Source organism: Pieris napi, chromosome 8, assembly GCF_905475465.1.
Source record: "Pieris napi chromosome 8, ilPieNapi1.2, whole genome shotgun sequence".
Classification (NCBI taxonomy): domain Eukaryota; kingdom Metazoa; phylum Arthropoda; class Insecta; order Lepidoptera; family Pieridae; genus Pieris; species Pieris napi.
Window position 1 is genome coordinate 34,262 of NC_062241.1, and position 6,518 is coordinate 40,779.

At 33.9% G+C, this 6,518-nt stretch overlaps 1 long non-coding RNA gene across 1 annotated transcript; it reads left to right on the forward strand.

Annotated features, from left to right (window-relative positions):
• Positions 1-1,977: 1,977 nt before the first annotated feature.
• Positions 1,978-3,870, forward strand: LOC125051789. The gene is made up of 5 exons (XR_007117351.1): positions 1,978-2,078; positions 2,825-2,901; positions 3,011-3,107; positions 3,187-3,312; positions 3,441-3,870. It is a non-coding gene; the product is annotated as an uncharacterized LOC125051789 (long non-coding RNA).
• The last annotated feature ends 2,648 nt before the right edge of the window (positions 3,871-6,518 follow it).

Here is a 6,518-nt window from a genome sequence, read left to right on the forward strand (position 1 = left end):
ATGGTGGCGTAGCATTACTTGTCAGAAACTCAATAAATTTTTCTGAATAATATAAGTATATTCTTCTAATCTCTAATGATTTCATTAATATTGTCGGCATGAAAATTGATAATATTTCTTCGTATTGTTGATAGTAATATTTGCGAGTGTGGAGAAGATATTGGTGACCTCGACCATATTTTCTTTTCTTGTTCCCAATATGACCGCACCTCCTTTATGAATTCCTCATAATTACTTCATGTTCCGTTTCCGACTAAAATCTCCTGCCTTTTGCTTTATCCTTTATTGTATTATAATGTATTATCTTCTTTCATAATCAATAATAATATTAAGATGTAATATGTTTGTGTACATATTTTGCTTATCCCTTTATTTCCTTTTGATGTCGTTGCTTTTTTTCTCGCGTGTAGTTTCCCAACCTTTTACTTGAAACTGGCATAAAGTTAAAACTATTGCCATAATATTTAAAAAAAAAGTAACGTGTATTGGCCGCACCTATATTACGTCATCGTGTGTTAGGTTTTTTCGTTACGGAATTTCTTGATTCGGTCGCCGCGCTCAAAGCCCGCGATAAAATCTATGCAATAGCTTAAAAATCTAACCTAACTATATATATTTCAGTCAATTATCATCAAAACATCAAGAAGTATACATGAAAACATGCTTTATAAAAATATGTAATTCTGATGTAATTTTTATCTAAATCCGTCGTGTAGTTTTTGAGAAAATAAACTTTATGCACGTACATATTTTAGTTAATTATTATCTTCTTATGTAGCCAAGTTCACATTTCTAGGATCGTCATGCTTGCTTAAATGTCATTGCTTGTGGCGGCGTCCATGCGTCGGGTTGTCTCTCTCCCTGAAATATGGCGAGGGGCCCAATGGCTGGCCATGCGTCATACTCGTGAACGGGTGCTACTTGTGGTGATTGTTCGTACTTTAATTCGTGTAAAAAAAAATATGTTTATTATGGAACATAAGATACATACCTACATGTATCACTTATTCCACGTCATTAAATTTGAATTTGTAGGCATCCCTACTCATCGGCAAAGAAGACAATCAAAGGGTGTAATCCGAAAGAACAAGCCGGCGTAAAAAAACTCTCGGTACTCTTTTAAAATAGCAAATCATCAAACAACACTTATTTTAAAACAAATATCCCAAATTAATTAGAAGTAGCCTGTCTAGCACTAGTCCCAGGCCCTTTTAACAACTAGATATTCGTTAACTTTATAGTAAGCCTTTTTACTCAGCTTTTCTTTCGTACATTTCTTAAATTAAATTAATTTCTTTAAAAAAAAAAGAGTGGCGGAGAGTTTATTGCCAGCTCTTCTCTTCCGTTCTACGCCCTTGATTTGAGAATTGGTACTAAATCATAAATGTAAAGTTAGAAGCATTTAATATACATTTCTTTTGTTCGACGATCATATGTGTACATTATGTTATCTATATGATTAAATGATTTTTGAATTTATTAATATTAGTAAATGAAATAAACCATATAACGGTTTTTAACTAATTTGACTTTGATGTTATTAAATTATAATGAAAATGGCAGCTGATACCAGCGCCATTACTCCGACATATATATTCATAGCATGCAAAATAATTCTTGTTAAGATACGTTTGTATTTCTCCATGGTTTATTTATAGTTACTTATGTGTACAGCTCGGAGAAAAGACGAAACTTGAATAAAAAATAAAATTGTATGTCTAAATTTGTAAGAAAAACCTTAAATTCTGAATAAATATCGAATTTAAAATCTAGAAAATAAAATGCCTTAGATTTTTCAATGTTTTGTTTATTACGAAAATTGTATTATTTGTTACATGTAGATTAATAAAATTATGGCATATTCACAGTAGAAAGTATTTGGTGGTCTCGATTTCTGCCAAATTGTAATACTAATACATACGTAATAAAGAAATATTGTAAAAACTTTATTCTGTTGAAACCGTACTGTGTTTACCTGGCGGCACAGGCAATTAGCTTTCGCAGTTCGCTGTCTGAAACAGTTTCAGTTGCAAGTTGTCCTTTGGGCAGTCACGTCGTCTAATAACTTAACCATCCCGGTAAGTTTTACTTTCATTTATATATGTTCAATAAAGCATCGTTTTGCTTAAAAAAATTGTTTATGTTGTATTTCTTAACAAAGCTCAAATATATTTTAGCTTTCGGTTTACTATGAGTATATCCTTTATAGAAAAATATAGGTAAAGGTAGTTGAGAAAACAATTGTATTAAGGCTTTACATTTAGAAAGATGTAATTCAAGAAATTGCATTAAAACAAAGACATAGTAGTTGATATGACTAATAGGATTGATTATGCAACACATCTTAAAATAATCTTCAATTACACTAGTCTGACTTGATTTAATAGTGTAGTCATCAAAATTTGTTAATAAGAAGAACTTAAAAAGATTTATCACTTTAAATAAAGTTTGAAATATTGAGCCCTCCATTTTGTACTTACTAGATATAATGTCGAAAATATATTTAATTCCCAAACGGTATACATCAGATATAGGTTTACATATATAGGAGATCTTATAAGAGGCGTTCCTCGTAGTCTATTTTTAAATCGACTTCACTGTCTTTAAAGCAAATGGCGGAAAGTTAAAACGGAAGGAAATCGGAAAAATATTTTCACTTCTTTCGTAGTTATGAAATCCGATTACGTATTATATTAACCAGTACTACTTATTAACTACGTTATACTAACTATTACAAGGCGATGAAGCAGCAACAAGTTCTGTTTATTTAAATGTAAAATGCAAACTCGTGTAACGTATATAAGCATATTTTCCTTATAACCAGCTTAAGCAACATGTGGAGACAGCTGTGCGTAGCGGCGCTTCTGACCACCTTTCTCTGCGCAGCTGAGCACAGGCCAGGTAACTTTTGGAGATTTCATGTTTATATCTCCCCTGCTCAATCGATTTCACATTTTGCCCGTTCTTAAAACGTTACGTTTTTCTTGATTATTGTTCTTATCGTACACAGAGAATCGTCACGCGCGTTCGGCTGATACATTCTGGATCAGCGGTCGGTATGGGCGCTCCCTGCCCGCACTGACGGAGTTCACTGCGAGGAATAACAGGTAATAACGCTTGGGTACATACTTTTCTTTTTACACATACGAGTTAACCATAACACGAACATATTCTACTTCGTTACAGATTCTTTTTAACCAATCGATATGGGAAGAGAGCCGGGGCATTCGGCGGTCGGTCGGCGAACCGGTTGACCGATCGGTGGAAGAAGCGACTTGTATGTGACTGCATACCGAGCGAACATTACAAGCGGTAAAAAGCATTTAGATTTTTCAACAGATTTCGAGACGTGCAATCTTCAGAGATTTATGTGTAATGAGTTATTTAACTGTAGTTTACTCACACTTTAAATACTACATATTAGGTATTACTTGTTTCAGAAACGTGTACAGAGCATCAGTGTAAACCATGATTTAAGTTTGTATTGTTTCCTATCTTCCGCTTACGAGACAACAATACTTGATAATGGTTTTTACAGTTAGTGAGAAAATTGTGCTGAAATGTTTGCGCAAATTAATATGTAATCGTGTGTATTCGCGCCTTCGTGCTAATTTCCTATTATTTTATTTTATCAGTTTGTATGAGGGTTTTGGGCTGGAATTTACATACAAACTGAAAACTCATATTCTTGTCGTCGTGTGTATTAATCAATTAAATATATTTCCCTCGACCATAATACAACACAAGTCGTGTGTTTATATAATAACCCCAAAAGGCAATCTGCATGTAGTAAAGTTAGCAAATTGAATGTATAATAAATTATTACGTATTAACTAAGAGACGTTATTATAATAAAGAGATTAAATTGCATCATTTGTTTAATTAAACAACTCATAGACATTCATCATAATCAACAATTAATTAATACATAAGTAGGTACTTACACATCGACTTAATTGAATGTGATTTAATTTTAACAATAGATAACTCATAGCAAGTACTAAAAGTGGTTATGATAAATTTCAATATCTAAATATTAGTTTTTATTGTTTATTTACAGGTGTTTATTATTATTATTACTATTTTTAAATTTTTGCCTGCATTTGGTGGGATTAATTAATTCGAGACAGACAATTGCAAATGCGCAATTTCAGAACTAAAGCTTTTAACTTTTACCTAGTTACCAATTAGGTAATATGAAAATGCGTGGGTAACACTGAAAGTATTTAGAACTGGCCAGTTAGAAACATTGCTAATGAAAACTTTTTTTAAAATCCAATTTTAGAATTCTTTAGTAACATTATGTAGTATATTGCATTCATTTGTTATTTGTTTTTGTAATTTGGCGGCAAATCTAAAACTCTTGTTACTCAAAACTTGTGTCAATGATTTATTATAACTTTCGTTGTGGGCTTAATGAACAACAAAGCTATGATAAGCTGCAATTAGTATTTCTTAACGAAGCCCCATCTCGTGCCACTATTTACCTCAATAATGATCCGCGTGAAGGACGTCCTTTAACAGCGCCTAATGAAGATAACATCAGTGCTGTGCTATGCATGATAGAGGAAGATAAGAGAGTGACCTATCAGCAGATACGGGCAAGCCTAGGCCTTGGTATGAGTCAAGTTCTGATCTGCCAACTAAGGTGAAGAAAGGAAGAAGTCGAGGAAAAAAGATGATTGCCGCATTCTTTGGTCGGAAATGTCATTCTGCGGACTGGTATGTCAATCGCTGTTTGCCTTGGAAAAAATTCGACAGCAGCGCCCTCGAAGCAAGATCCTCCTTCACCACGACAATGCTTCAGCGCACTCCGCAAAACGGACTATGGCAGGTGTCGATCGATAATCAGTCATCCGCCATACAGTCCTGACTTTCATTTATTCCCAAGAACTAAAGACAAAATTCGAGGTATTCGCTTTACGAGCCCTGAAGATGCGGTGAAAGCGTACGGAAATGCCATAGAACTTCTATGATAGAAGATACCCCTAAGGAACAATGGGCCCTCTGCTTTTCTCACCTTTTTCCCTGATAAGATGTTCCAAATTCAGCATTAAGTAATTTTATTCTAACTCTTTCGCACTATCGAAATCTACTGTCTATTTTTGATGATCATAGTCGATGATGATAATGCTAAAATGAAATTAAAACTATCTTTGGTGTTTGTAGTATATAATTGGATTACCACCATAAATATAAATATAAACCACCAACAAAAATATGAACCACCTCCGTTTCAATGTATGTCAAGCAATAGAGCTAAGTCTGTTTCATAACAAGCTTTAATGGGCGATCTACCATCCCCTAGAGTTAGTTGTCCTTCAAAGGCACTTCATGTATACACTTGAACGTTAAAGAATACAAATATACGATTAACCCATTTTTATAATGGCGGACGATAAGACAGGTATTAAGTATAGATGGATAGTTATAGCTGATCTTTCAAGTTTTCGCTCTTTATTACGGGCTACACATGCACATGGCAGATGAGCACTATTAGGTTCTTTATTTTGAGGCCAAAATAAACGCTTACGTAACATGTGAAAGCGTTGTGCATTTTAAAATTTACATATAACTCATATTCGTCTTGCCTTTGTGACAAAGTAGTTATGGAAATATATAATATTATATCAACGTCTCAACCCTCTTGTTGTATTAGCGGTTCTAAATCATATACCCATTACCTATATTTATTTCGTTTTATGGAACGGATCAGAACGAATATTATGTGCGAATATCGATCAACACACAGCTATAAGGAGCTTTTTACATTGCGATAAAGAGAAGAAATATTGTATACAAAACCACACTTCAAACCAATCATTTTTATATTTATAGCAAATCGTATTAAATACTAATTTAAAATGAATTCACAAGTACTTGTAGTGTTTCTAATAGCTTCCTTTCATTACAGATGCTTTCATGGACTCAAACCTCTTCAGAACTAATTATATTTTTACCCAAAGAGACTTAATGTTTAAAGAACTTTATTTCTCATTACAAAAATTACTTTTTATTTACATGAGAAATTTAATATTAAGTATATACGAACGAGATACACGTCGCCATCAGCTAGCCCAATTTTAGTCTAATGGGCTCATTCTGATGTGTATCTTTAATGCCCTTTTGAACTGATTAATCACGCTAATGTTACGAACCTTAGACGGCAACTGATTAAACAATTGCACATCCTCATACCTAATAGATCTCTTTAAATAATTTGTGCGCGGCTTTGGCAGTTGGCTTAAACTTATAAAGGCTACAATCATTGTTTGGGTTTCATTTTTTTTGTTTGCAAAATTACTATGCGTCGGGTTGTCTCTCTCCCTAAAATATGGCGAGGGGGCCGATGGCTGGCCATGCGTCATACTCGTGAACGGGTGCTGCTTGTGGTGACTGGTCGTACTTGAATTCGTGTATGCGGTGATGTTAATTATTTCGACTATGTGTTTGCGTGTTGTTCCCACGAGAATGTAAGTGCGTGCTCCTATTTCACCATGCCTCCTACTGATAGGGGA